Source organism: Eptatretus burgeri, chromosome 13, assembly GCF_056783735.1.
Source record: "Eptatretus burgeri isolate ZD-2024b chromosome 13, Ebu_testis_v1, whole genome shotgun sequence".
In the NCBI taxonomy this organism is placed as follows: Eukaryota; Metazoa; Chordata; class Myxini; order Myxiniformes; family Myxinidae; genus Eptatretus; species Eptatretus burgeri.
Genome location: NC_140973.1, coordinates 46,663,386 through 46,676,626, shown reverse-complemented (window position 1 = coordinate 46,676,626; position 13,241 = coordinate 46,663,386). Strand labels below are relative to the sequence as shown.

Sequence of the window (13,241 nt, the reverse complement as noted above, 5' to 3'; positions counted from 1 at the left end):
TCGGAGAAGAGAGCAAATACCTATTTTGGGGGTTCAAACCCCTCGCAGACTCCCCTAGACCCTGAATATTTTTTGAATGCCATGAACAAACTTTTGTACATCTTGGGTGATGAAGGTTTTGGTCAAGTTTCATCAAAATGGTGTGTAGTGTCGGAGAAGAGAGCAATACCTATTTTAGGGGGTCAAACACTCCCCCTCCCCCCACCGTAGACCCCCTCCTAAGTGCAAATATTGATGTCGTCAACACACCTTCGTTAGGCATCAGAGATGAAGCTTGTGGAAAAGTTTCATCAAACCTGTTCGTTTTGTTCAAGCGATAATGACTGAAGTATTTACAGACCGACTGACTGACTCGCCCATGGACACTGCTCAATAGCATAAGCTCACCTGACTAAAGTCCAGGTGAGTTAATAATAACATCGTTAAACATCTCAAAATATTAAATCTGCAGATTTCACTCCAAATTTCGACACTTATTTAGTCCACGAGAACCGATTTTGAAATCCGATATATTATTTTGATTATGTACTTCAATTATTCCTTGAGAGTAGATCGTGTTTCCAAGGCAAGGTATGTTTGAATATGCCAAATCAACATGTCGGATAAGACCCCATGCGAAGCGAACTTGGGGTGACCAAGGATAAGCCTTTCATGGAGGTAAGCCGTTAATTATCTTCAAAAGGAGTGTTTTAATTAACCCAAACGCCCAGTTTTCACTCATGCAATTCCTTGGAATTCCCTGACTATGCATGCACAATTTCAGGCTACTCAGTCTCATGGTTTTAGAGTTATGGAGGAGACACACTGACACACACATACACACACGGACATTTATTGGTATCGATTACTTTTTTTTTTATCAGTGCAAGAAATCTACTTCCGTTATATTTCGGTTACTTCTCTGAAATTAGATCATATAGTGGGTCCAGGTGTCCATCCGTACATACGTCCGTTAACATTTGACTAAAACATCTCACAAATGACCTGACCGATATGGACCGAATTTGATATGATGCATCAGGACAGCAAGGTTTTATGGGATTGTGCTCCATATCTGGATCTGCCCCCTATAAAAGGCTGAAAGGGGGGGGGGTGCCTCAAATTCGGGTAATTTACTATATTTTAAAACCTGCTCAGAAACCGATAGCCACATGCAGACCAAACTGTTCATGAAACACAAGGACAATGCCGTCAACTAAGTTGTGCTCAACATGACCGTACCATTTCAGGAAGGGTGGCCATGGCCCTTTCCCCCTAATCCCTCATTTTCACCCCTTCTGTTCGAGGATATAACCGTCAATAACCCCACAGGGCTATATTTTAATTGTAATGTGACTTTTCAGCTTTATGTCGCAATTGTTACGGATTGCTTGTAAGTTGTAAAAGTCAGAAATAACAAAGAAAATCCATGATGCCTGTCCATTTTATCTTCCCCACTGGCAATTTTACAAATCGCACACTGCCTTTCACCATTAAAAGGGCATCCATATATTATAACAACTACAACGGCACTCGGTAGAGCGCATACCTCTGCCAGGCTGAACAGTTTACGTTTTGTATCCCACCAATAGGAGGGATCTGGATTCAGACCTTAAACAAAATCGAATAGGCTTGTTCTTGTCATCTAACCAATCCATCCACCAAGTTTCGTCCGACTCCGTCCACAACTTTTTGAGATATCTTGCTTACAGACAATCAAACAGTCAGACAGACAGACAGACAGGGGTGAAAACACAACCTCATTCCACCTTCGGTGGTGGAACAAACAATGCTTTATCTTGTATAAAGAAAGAATACCTTTTTCCGCTTTAACTACTTCTTTGAGAATTTTGTTGTTTCCTTTTTATTGCTATTTTTTTATTTCCTCCCTTCCCAAACCTCTCTCTTTTTTTTTGGGGGGGGGGGGGTGGAGACTGGAAACATTTCGCCCTCACACAGTTTTTAGGGGGATACTTTCCTCCCTGCTTTTGGTGCCCTGGACATGGATGAGACCCTTCCAGGGATTTACCACCCCCCCCGAATTATCCCAACACCCCCCATAGAATCCCAGTTGTAAAATATCATATACCCCCCACCACTCCTGCAAAGCCCCCAAAGTTACCACTGTGGACCGCTCCCCTTTCCACGTCAGACCTGTTTGGTTCCCTGGTGTTCTTGCATTCCTGGGAGGTGTAGTGCATGGGCTCATCAGCACCGAGCGCACCTGTCGTGCTGCTTTTTGTGAATTGTTGGGTGCGCCCCATGGTGTTCCTCCTTTCCAGTTCCCAACAGGCCTGGGGAAGGAAGGCACGCTGCAACGTACGAGTGCGCACGGACTTTGTTGGCTCTCGATACGCAATGATCGTCTGGATCGGCACAGACAGCGAGCGAGGCAGCAATACAAGTTCAACACCCTCACCCTCTTGCACACTCACAAGCACGTTGCATCGGAGGAGAGACATTTTGAATGTTTCAACTTGTCGGTTCCGTCGAACAAACTCACAACCCGCATCCATCCTCCTGTGTTTTCACTTTTCCGTGCAAATGATAATTTGTGTGTGTGGCTGTTTTATTTGTACAAATTTGAAACGTGCTACTCATGAAATAAACCTTTATTTTTTTGATTCCTGAATTCCAAATGGTCGTTCATTCAATGCACACAATTTCCAAACGATGCTTTGCTCTGTACAGATGAGGTGTGCTCATTGACTTCGCTGCAGAAGAGTTCAACAGTTTGCCTTGGAACTCGAAACCCGATACAGTTGATGTTTTAACCGGATCCACATTCTGATTTGACTGTTCTTGTGTTATGCACAAGAACAGCTTAAACTACAAGGGCACTCGGTAGAGAGCATACCTCCCAGTGTGACCACTCCTTGGCTTTTTTCACAAGATCTTGGCTATTCGTTGTTCACCTTGGCGTCTTGGTTTTCTATAGGTTTTCTTGGCGTATAGGTTTTCTGTTATCATCGCTTTTTCGAAACCTTGTGAATTCTTGGCTTTTTCATTGGCTCACCTTGGCATTTATGAAAATGAGGAGTGGTCACACTGATACCTCCACCATGCAATGCCTGATACAGCAGAACACATCGGACCCAATACAGTTTTGTAATATCAAGCTATGTCCTGTATGTCGTTTTTGAGCCCCATCTCTCAATGGTGAAGAATCACTTCAAAATTAAATAATTATTGTATCCGGATCTGGATTCGGATCTTCACCAAAATCGAATCAATTCGTCGTGGTCACATACCAAACCTGCCCACCAAGTTTCGTCCGGATCCGTGCACAACTTTTTGAGATATCGTGCTCACAGACAAACGAACGGACAGGTAAAGAGAGACGTACAGGTAAAGAGACAGGTGTTTTTGGGGGTGTTTCACGTGCACATGCGTTCATTGTCTCACGAAAGTGCTCCTTCCCTCGGATGGATGTTAAGCTGGGTGTCCCGTCAGCTGGCACAAGTTGGTTGACGTCAAAAATCGCACGGTGTGCTTCGTGGAGGGTGGGCGAGTTATCGCCGGCACCATGAACAGATTACAAATTCCTGGCCAAATCACCTTCAAGCGAACATGAGGCCTGGCCAGCCGAGTCGTGAAAAACTTGTGCCAAAAACGATCCCAGGCCGAGCCCACCCTCAGGTGGGAATAATTGGGGCCGTTCAAGTATCAGTAGTTGCGCAAATCACGTCCTGAGTTTATCGATCAAACTGGGATTTCTATCTTGCGCGAAATGGATTCGTTGAAACAGGCACGTCCCGTTGACCCACCTGAGCCATGTTCAAGATTCGGACGATCGACCGTTCCTCGGGACCAGTTCGCAACCACCTGGTCAATCGGACCTACGGGAATAGCGGAAAGCATCCGAACTTGCGACGAGTACGTGTCCTTTAACATGTACACTGCGTACCGTGAAACAGAGAACGTGGCCATGGTCGGACAAACAATGGCTTTTCCTTTTGCGAAATGTTGTGGGATCTTTCACCTCCACAACTGAAATGCTGATATGAACGAGGATTTCCGTTGCAGTCCAAAAGGGACGAGTGCTCCAAGATGCATCGCCCCCTGCTGGCACTGCAGAATCATGGCTCTTTTCCGGTCGAACGTGGAACGCACGTACATTGGAAATAGTCAATGTTTTATAAAGCGTTTCGTATTGCCAAATTGTAATAAATATGGTTAAATTGCCGAGATCAAATAAAAGTGTTTCGTGTTTACTTTCAAAAGTAACATAATTACGTATTAACGCAGCCTTAATTACAATTTATCGTTTCTGCATCGTTAAACGATTCAGATAAAAAAAAAAAAATAGAAACTGCACGGAAGGTGTAAATACCTATTTTAAAGCGATTTGTACGGAAGTTGAAATGAAGACAGTAAAGGTAGAATTGAAAGAATAAAGTGCTAAAACGTGCGTTCATACAATCATACTGTTCAAGTTGGACCGATCAGGCGTGGGAAGCGCGGCGGAAGCCCATGACGTAACTGTACGGGAAAAGGGCGGAGACTCGATGATGACGAGGCGTCAAGCCAACTCCAAATAAGGGCAAGTGTGCCGGCGGAATGACGTCGCGCGACGGGGGGAGTGACGTCATCGTAATACGTCGAAGAACGTGTGGGCAGGGGGGGGGGAGGAGCGTCGACGAAAGGGTTGTCGAACGGCGAATAAGCGGAGGTAGTCAGAAGAGAGGAATTACCTCAGATCGGGAGCTCTTTAAAAGCTTCACCGGCTCTGCCGTGCGAGCGCGCATGGCGTTCCCCCAAGTGTGAGCGACGTACGTTATCCAGTCAGGAATTTCCTTTCCCCCTTTCCCCCCCAACCCTCGCCACCTTTATTCCTGACTGGCTTGCTCTTCTCAGCGTCTGCCCGCTACCAAGTCCGCCGAAACGGGGCGGGCGAGCCAGGGAGGTGAGAGTCATGTCCGTTTGTACGCGCGTCTGAGTCACATTGAGATCCGTGTCTGTGTGTCTGTGTGACGTACGGTCTGAAGAGCAGAGCGAGTCTGGTTCGGACGGAAATCGATTTTGCTGTGCGATTCGAACCGTGTAGCCTTCCCACTACCGTGTCAGGAACCCTTGCCTCGCTGTCTCATCGAGTGACCATGATATCGTAGAACGCGTCCTCCTCACTCGACAAGGAAGCACGGATCAGCGTTTCGCAATTGGAAAACTACTTTCGGTAACTCCGTGAAACATATCGAGGTTGGTGTGACTGACGGTGCTGCTGATTTTTGAGAAATGAGGCTGTTTTTGGGCGGAGATCTGAGATTGGTGGGAATCTCGAGAGGGAGGACGTTTTTTGGGTGGCGGTGTGACGAGTGGCGGTGATTTTTTTTTTTTTTTTTCGACACGTCAGATGATGTTTGATATCTTGGAATCTTTCCCGTTCTTTGTGTCTTCGAATTAAGAGGGTTTTTTTTGGGTACATGTTCTTCCTCTTCAGTCGATTACACGAGGAACTCTGACGCAGGAAGGGACCGTTTGGTCCATCACACCTGTGTTGCGTACTTACATCGACGCCACATCAATTCATTCCAACGGTTCCAGCAACTTAGATTAATTGTGGGGTGGAGAAGCATGGCTGAGAACAGTGGGCCAGGCACCAACATCACCAGGGTGATATAAAAGATATATACGTAGAGATATTTTTTAGAATTATAAAATAATTTGGGGGGGGGGGGGGAGGGGAGGGGAGAGGCAAACATGGTTGTAATGTGAAGAATGAAGAAACACAGACAGCACATATCAACTACCATCCATTCCTGCCAGAGTCCACATTCCACTATATCCCCAATGCTTCCAAGTACCTGTCTAATTCTAATTTAAACTTATCTACTGTTTCTGCTGCCACTACCTTTCCAGGGAGACCATTCCATGCATTAACTACTCTGAGTGAAAGCCCTGCTTTACTACCATCTTAACCCTCCTCTTTACTCTAAGGCTGTGGCCCCTATTCATATCACTGTCTACTTTGCTGAAAAACTCTTCCACACCTGTTTTGTCCATACCCTTCATTATCTTGAACATCTCCATCATATCTCCTCGTAACCGCCTCCCTTTCAGTGTACAAAGCCCTGTCTCCTTCAGCTGCTCCTCACAGCTGAGTCCAGCTATGCCCGGAATCGATCTCGTGGCCCTGCGCTGAAGCCCCTCAATGGCATCTACATCCTTCCTAAGATGTGGTGACTAAAACTGTACACAATATTCGAGATGAGACCTCACTGAACTCCTTTACAATGTTAACACTTCCTCCTTTGACTTATAATTTATCCTCCTGTGGATATGCCTAAAGCCTTATTCGCTTTACATATAGCTGTCTGTGTACCCCTCCAATAAGGGAGGCAAACAGACAGCACATTGTCCGATTGTTCTTCTTCATGTAGTGTAAAGGTCGTCGATCTGCTTACCCTATAAATCCTGTAAGTTCCGAAAAATTCAAAATAGAGCGGTCGATGGCGGGCCATCACAAATCCCCACGCTTACCACCTAAAGTAAAGCTGAAGGATGCCAAAACATTCCACCTGGAATGACCGGATATCTAATTTTGAGTTTAAAATCCCCCCTCCCCCATTTTGACCCCTTCTGACCTGAAGTCCCCACCCCCTGCGGCATGAATCTGGTGTCAAATCCAAAAAATTGTTACATATTTCATGCATCTCCCATTGTTGATTATACCTGGTGTTGGCTTAATGGTTAGGGTGGTGGGCTGAGGATCCTAGGATCCTGAGTTCAAATTCTACTCAGCTGTTGAATTAATATCAGGTTGGGTTGACTCTGCCTGTCATCCTTCCGAGGTCGGCAAAATGAGTGCCAGCATGCTGGAATACTGTGCCGGAGTTGTGATCTGTCCAGGATTGTGTCCAATAGCCAAGGAGTCTGCTTAGGCAGCACCAACGCTCTGCACGGAGTATTGTCCCAATGGATGGATGGATTGTTGATTGCATATACAGTTTCATTCAAAAATGTTTGAAAATGGGCCCATAATTGCATTTTTTTTTGGTGTTTGACCTTCGTGACCCCACCCCAGGGCTCCGGGGGGGAGGGGGGGCTGGTCAAAAGAAAACAAAACAAACAGTGCTCTTGCATATTCTTTCCATGTGGTGATCATAACTACCAAGTTTGGTGAATTTCTGCACAATATTTTTTGGAGGAGGCAGTAGTGTGATGGACGGACGGACGGACGGACGATTACAATATACCCTGTTTTTTTCCGAAAAGCATGGGAATAAAGATTGTGCCCTATACCCCTCCCCCTTTTCACTTCTATCTTCTGTATTCTAATTATGATGATATATATATTATTGTACCCAAAGCGGTGTTCTACATCATCAACAATGGCCCTTCAATTAATCCAAGAAAATGGTCCTTAATCCCCAAACCTCAGATTTCTATCTAAACCAACTTATAATGTCTGGTTCCTTGTAGTTTCCATTTGCAGTTAGCACATTCAGAGTTATATTAGCCAAAAGAAACACCTTTACAAGAAATAGTACTTCCAAGAAAATCGATTTGGCAAACTTTGAAGAGGCATTGTGATTGGTTAAAGAAGTAAATAAGATTTGGTGGGAATTTTCATTTGTAGGAGCTTGTTACTTCTGCTTTGAATTGCTTGTCGATGTGCGTACATTCCAGCTGATTGTTTGATTAAAAACAAAAGTGCTTTCTGGTTTGGTCACTTTTGTTGTACACCTCACAGCATTAATATGAAGAGTTTTTTTTGTGCACACGAGGGCGGAACTCAGGAGGTTTGTCGACTCTGCTTGTGCTCGTGTACGATCTACCGAGCTGTGGGTGACACATCGAGGCCTTAGGGAAGTTGTGAATGCAGAATTGGGAAAGGAACCCACCGGTGGTCACACTCATCACGTTCCCGTCATCGTGCCAATTTCTACGTCACGTTTGCCTTTTACGATGGCACTGGAAGTCGCCCTCTTCTTGGCATGCATCCATGTGCAAGCAAACGACCTGTTTTATTGTAGCCTCAAGGTCCCAATTAGAATTCGTTTTTATTTTATTTTTTGGTGAGTGTAGTTTTGGGCAGCTCTGCCTTTTCATAGTTTTCCTGAAGCATGAGGAGTAGTTGTGTGGACTGGTGTTACATGTAGACCGTACCAGTTTTGGCAGGTAGATTACCCCCTCCTTCCCCCTTTCCCCTTCATGCAGACCATTATTGAGCCAGCTGGGTTTATACTGACAATCATTGATCATTCTCCAGCTCTCATTTCAGAAGCTTAGAACCCATCAACCTTGCTACTGCGTTTGGTCAGATTCAATCACACAACCTCTGGGATGCTGGCCACCAACATATCCATGAGCAACCTTTACGATGTCACAAGTTTTGTTAAAAATTGAGAGCTTTTATTGTTTGTTTGAGCTGAGATTTAATTCATTAATAACTGTCATGGGAATGTTTTCCTCCTGACTTGATTGATTTGCTTGCAGGTAAATTTGCCAGGTGTTGATTAGCACGTTGACCTCCTGCAACGTTGTGATCAGTCATGTTGCACCTGCTACAGTGCCTCCTGGCTAAGCTTTGGAATTGGTTTTGAACTTTGACACTTGGAGGCAAAGGGCAGTGGAATTGAATGTGCATTGTGCAATTGTGTGCTTTGGGAACCCATTGCATTGAGTTTTAGTCCGGTGCACTAATGCCATTTTGCACCTGTTCATTTTGGGAAGAGGGGTCCTTCCCGTGTGGTGGACTTGTCTCTTGCCCCCAATGGTATCATTAGTTTGGTTTCTCTATGATCTCTTTCATTTATGTTCATGGCTCTCACCCATTTTCATATCGACAGCTTGGTTGGCGTCATGGTCTCAGCAGTTATCTCATGAGGCTGTGAACTTGGGTATGGATCCTGCATATTTCTTTGACTTGTCCATTGCGATACAATGTATTTCATGGGATATACTGTGTTTGCAAGCCCCTCGCTGATCCTTCCATAATGTAGAGAGAATATAATTATCAATCCAGCACATTGACCACTGTACTGTCACTACCTAGGATTGAATTTACTAGTACCGTGTTTATTTTCTTGGTTAACATCTCTGCATGGAGAGTATTTGACTGCTTATCTCATTTGCTTGTGGGACCTCACACTGTAAGTTAGACGGATAGGTTGGGCATGCCTGTATCCTTGAACAAAATCCAAGTTTACGAAATGGGGCGCTGATAACCACACTACTGTACTTCCTTTTGAACTGTCATTTGAAGGGATGGTCATCTACATGACATACGTGAAATAAAAAGAAAGGTAAGGTGCTAAGGAATGTTGGGGTGGGGGTGGTGGGGAGATGAGGTGAGGTGGGGGTGGGGGTGGTGGGGAGATGAGATGAGGTGAGGTGGGGATGGTGAGGTGGGGGTGGTGGGGAGATGAGGTGAGGTGGGGGGGGAGATTAAATACAGGAAAAAAGCAAGTGTTTGGGAGGTGAGGAAAAAGAAAATACAAAGGGGCTTTGGAAGGGATAGGAATCGAGCAGAAGAGGAAGGAATGGAAATGTATGGGGCTTATGAAGAGGAGAAAAGGTGGTGCTGTTGGTGGTAGGGGTGTGGGGGGTGGGTGGAGTGGGTATGTACATAATTTATACAAAATTCTCACATCCGGATCCAGATCTTCACCAAAATCTAATCATTTCGGCCTTGGAACACTCTCAACGTGTGAAATAAATTTGTCCGAATCCATCCACAACTTTTTGAGATACCCTGTTCACAGACAAACACACATATAGGGGTAAAAACATAACCTTCGCCCACCTTAGGTGGCGCAGGTAATAAGTTAATGTGTTGATAGGTATATTTCAGTGTGGGTACATGTCCATGAGCATATGCAACCATACATTGAATGAAAAATGGTTTTCCATTCGATAAGCATGTTGAAGTAGAAAAACGAAGGCATGTACGAGTGACAATTGAGATCTGAGATACATACCCATGTTACAGATTTATTTGTGTGATAATCTTTCGGTGTTCTTTCTACAGTTGTCTTTACTGGAATATAAAAGCGATTGGTTTAAGTGCAATGGATAACTTGGCAATTGCTGTCCTTCATCCTGCGGTTATTTATGTGATTGTTGCTTTGAGCAGCATCAGGAGCGAGGAACGTTCCTAACCTCTGCTCCTCTCCACTTGGCCCCACGCCCGGCTCTCATCCGAGCACATGTTCCTCACCATCCGCCATTACATGGCCATGCATAATTTTGTCTCCATCTCCCATGCGTGTTGAAATTGAAAATAAAACCTTTTAGCACTCAAATTTTCTTTTAAATTTTACTTAGGGAAGGTATCAGGAATAATCCCACACTCCTGATCACCAGATGTCATGTCTGAGGCTCCGTTGACACAGTATGCCTCAGTGCCGAGACCTTTCGTCCTGGGAAATGGCCAAACGGCCTCTTACTGCGTTTAATTCTAATTCTTTACCGTTCCCAAAGGTAGCCCAAATGAGCCAAAATTGATGGGACACGCATGGGAAGCAGATGCTTCAATCACGTTTTCTTACCTTTTCGAGGGTTTATTTGTAAAGAAAAGTACAGGGAGGAGGGTACACGAGACGCTATCATAAACAGTACGAGCCAAGCCATCACCGAACACAGATAGGAATGAGGGGGCACACAAACTTATGTACAAGGAATAATAAATATACCCCACGAAAGCGCTGAATTTACTGATTCACATGAAGAACAATGGGGCAATCTTGGATGGCACATAGTGATTGGTATATGCAGGTCACTAGCGCACAGGCAAAGTGCTGCTCAGGATGGGCAGTGTCGCAGGAATGATCTGGTCAAAGACAGAAGGAGAAGATGATGCGGTCAAAGACAGCAGAAGATGGTGATGTGGTAGAAGACCAGGAGAGAAAAGATGGTGGCCCAACAGAGGTAAGGCGAGAGATGATTAATTGCTTAAAGTTTAGCTCCAGCCTCCTATTCTCCAGTCCCTGACTCTGTCCTGACTTCCTTTCTCTACCCTTGGTCCTCTGGCCTGCCCTCCGTACTTTGGGACTGCCTTTTCATGCCACAGGCCCCGTCATTGGTTTCCCGATCATTGTGGGAGGTCCATACTTTGGGCCGTACCGCCCATGGGGCAGCCCCAGTAAAGACGTTTTCCTGTCTTCTTCCAGGCTCCACAGCCTATTTTCTGCCATGACTTGAACACATTGGCCAGACAGATTGTGACGGTCCTATTGAGCCATTTCAATGTGCTTTCAATCTTCCAATTCCTCTCCTGGCCTTGCCTTACAGAAGGTCTGGCATTTTACAGCCTTGATCTCTCTACCCTTTTAAAAAATTACATACCCATTACAATTTCATATGCAGTTGCGTACAGTGATGAGACACACGGACCATGTTACACTTACCACAATATAACTACTGTATAACATTATTTTGTACTGCCAATTGAGCATTTATAGGACCTTCTTCTGAGGTAACTGACACTTAATTATTCTCCCCAATTTGCTTGTGCACTATTTTTATTTATTTAACATATTCTATGGTCAGAGTAGCAACATCAAGAATACAATGGACAAACAAAATGTGCTAAGAATGGTGCTTAGCATGCACATATCCTTCATCCTCTGTTCTCTTGTCTGTGGAACTGATTTCCTGTTGCCTCATAACCTTCCCTCCCTCCAGTCTTTCAAGAATGCTGCTCATCGTCAGCTCATGCTTTCTTCCAAACCCACCCATGCTCTCTTCTACTCTTGCTGACCTCCTTTAATCCCCTTTCCTTTTGCCATTCATGCACTGCTGTGCAATGTCTTATCTCATTGCTCCCTTTTGATCTCCTGTCAGTCTGGAGAACCTGCTACCCTCTACACCAAAATATCTGTATCCAAAAAAGGGCTTCCTTTACCACTGACAACACAAACAACAAAATCATAACCATATAAAGGTGTGAAAAAGGTCAACAAAAAGAGTAAAGAGCCTGAGATTAATGCAGAATAAACTGGAACGGCACTCGGTGGAGCGCATACCTCTGCCAGGCTGAACAGTTTACGTTTTGTATCTCACTGATCGGCCGGATCTGGATCCGGACTTGAACCAAAATATAATCAGCTTGATCTTGTCACCGAAGCAACTCATCCACCTCGTTCTCTTGTCTGGAACTGATTCGCAACTCATCCACCTCGTTTTGTCATAAGCTGTCCATAATTTTTTGACATATGATATATATATATATATATATATATATATATATATATATATATATATATACATGTGTATATATAGTTTTTGGCCCTCATACCCTATCTCTTCGTTTTTGGCCCCATCTCTCAATGGTGAAGAATCACATAAAAAAAATTTTCTTCTATCTAACTTGTCCACCAAGTTTTGTCTGAATCTGTCCATGACTTTTTGAGATATCCTTCTCACAGCCAAACAGGAGGTGAAACCTCCTTCCATCTTCGGTGTTGTAAAAAAACTGATTACAAGTTGGGGATATTTATTAACCCTTTGTGTTTGCTCATCAGGGTGATCAGGTTGTCGGTTTATTTTTCTTACATTTTTGTACTTTTCTGATTTCTGATTCATTTTTGGAATGCACTGATTCAAAGTTCTTTTTTACCACAGTTGAATGCCCGAGGGCTATGAAACGAGTTTCTGTTGCACATGAACACCCCATCTCCAGTTGGGGTGAAAAGTATGTGGGGAAAGAGCACTTTAGATTCTTTAGTTCATGATATCTTGCAGGCAAACGTGAAATTCATGTTAAATTGTACAAGCAGTTTGGACCGTAATCAAACATTTAGCACTTTTAAAAAGACAAAAACAAAACTAAATCTTTGATGTTGGGGCATACCTGTTCTTAATTCTCCAAATGCCTGATTGTTAGCTTAGACCATGCTTGGATTGATGTTTTTGTCCTTTTTGTGACTTTAATGAATTCAAAATAGCTTGCACATCCATAGTTGGACTGTTATGAATAATATATATATATATATATATATATATATATATATATATATATGTATATATATATATATATATATATATATATATATATATATCAGTGACGATGAAAATCTTTTCCTGGAGTGTGTCGAAGGATACTGAAAATGTTATATGCAGCTCCTGATGAGGTTTTGAATAGGTATCAATGTCTATCGTTTCCTCTTACATCTGGTAGAGCTTTTGGGAAGGAGGCGAAGAAATGTAGATAAAGGCATATAGATGCCAGATGGTTGACCTCTACTTTGCACCCGACTTTCCCTGAATGATGGAAAGTTATTTGCCTGCGAAGCAATGCTTAGCACCCTGCTCAGATG

The 13,241-nt window shown here is 43.9% G+C and overlaps 1 protein-coding gene across 3 annotated transcripts in view; it reads left to right on the top strand.

Annotated features, from left to right (window-relative positions):
- The first annotated feature begins 4,600 nt into the window (after positions 1-4,600).
- LOC147014403 (SERTA domain-containing protein 1-like) overlaps positions 4,601-13,241 on the top strand; it is a 44,374-nt gene continuing 35,733 nt past the window's right edge. The window contains exons 1-2 of one of the 3 annotated variants that reach the window (XM_085852323.1): positions 4,605-4,885; positions 5,047-5,155. The gene's annotated coding sequence lies outside the window, so the exon portion shown is untranslated. Of the gene's footprint in view, positions 4,886-5,046; positions 5,179-13,241 lie in introns of all 3 variants that reach the window. The other 2 variants (XM_085852321.1, XM_085852322.1) reach the window with 2 other exon arrangements.